Here is a 587-nt window from a genome sequence, read left to right as displayed (position 1 = left end):
GAATGCAGTTGGCCAGAGCAAACCCAGAAAAAGCTGCAGCCGCTGTCTCTAAATGATGGAGTGCTCTCAGCAAGGGAGGCACACCAACCCTCTTCTCCTTTTTGCTTCTTCCCTCTTTTCTTTACCCAAATGCAGTGTGCACCATGCCACCTGCAACAGCAGGCGCTTGCACTCCAGGGCCTCCGTGGGCCCTCCCAGCTCCTCCAGTTTTTGCTTCCATGGAAAACTTGAGCAGCTTCATTTCTTACACCTATTTCCCCTTTTGTACCAAAACACTCAACCGCCATTCATCCAAAACTCTCAAACAGCCACTCACACACCCAGCTCCATGTGTCTCTTAAAGCAAGGCATTCCTGCGAAATGCAGCACCTCACAGACTCGCATCCCCAGCACAATCTGCCTTTTCCCTTTAGGCCCCATGTACCAAACACCTGCAGGTCCAACAGGCAGAGAGACCAGGTCAGCCCAGGGAAACCCACGAGGGAAGTGGCCAGGCCTGAGTGCATGAGGCCCGCCACCCCCCCTTCGCTGCCCCCAGGGGCCATCTTCACTCGTTGAACTGCAGCCTGCCACCCTTCAGGCTGCTT

The sequence above is a fragment of the Varanus komodoensis genome, unplaced genomic scaffold (assembly GCF_004798865.1).
Source record: "Varanus komodoensis strain SLA01 unplaced genomic scaffold, ASM479886v1 scaffold319, whole genome shotgun sequence".
In the NCBI taxonomy this organism is placed as follows: Eukaryota; Metazoa; Chordata; class Lepidosauria; order Squamata; family Varanidae; genus Varanus; species Varanus komodoensis.
Note: the sequence above shows the minus strand (reverse complement) of the source record.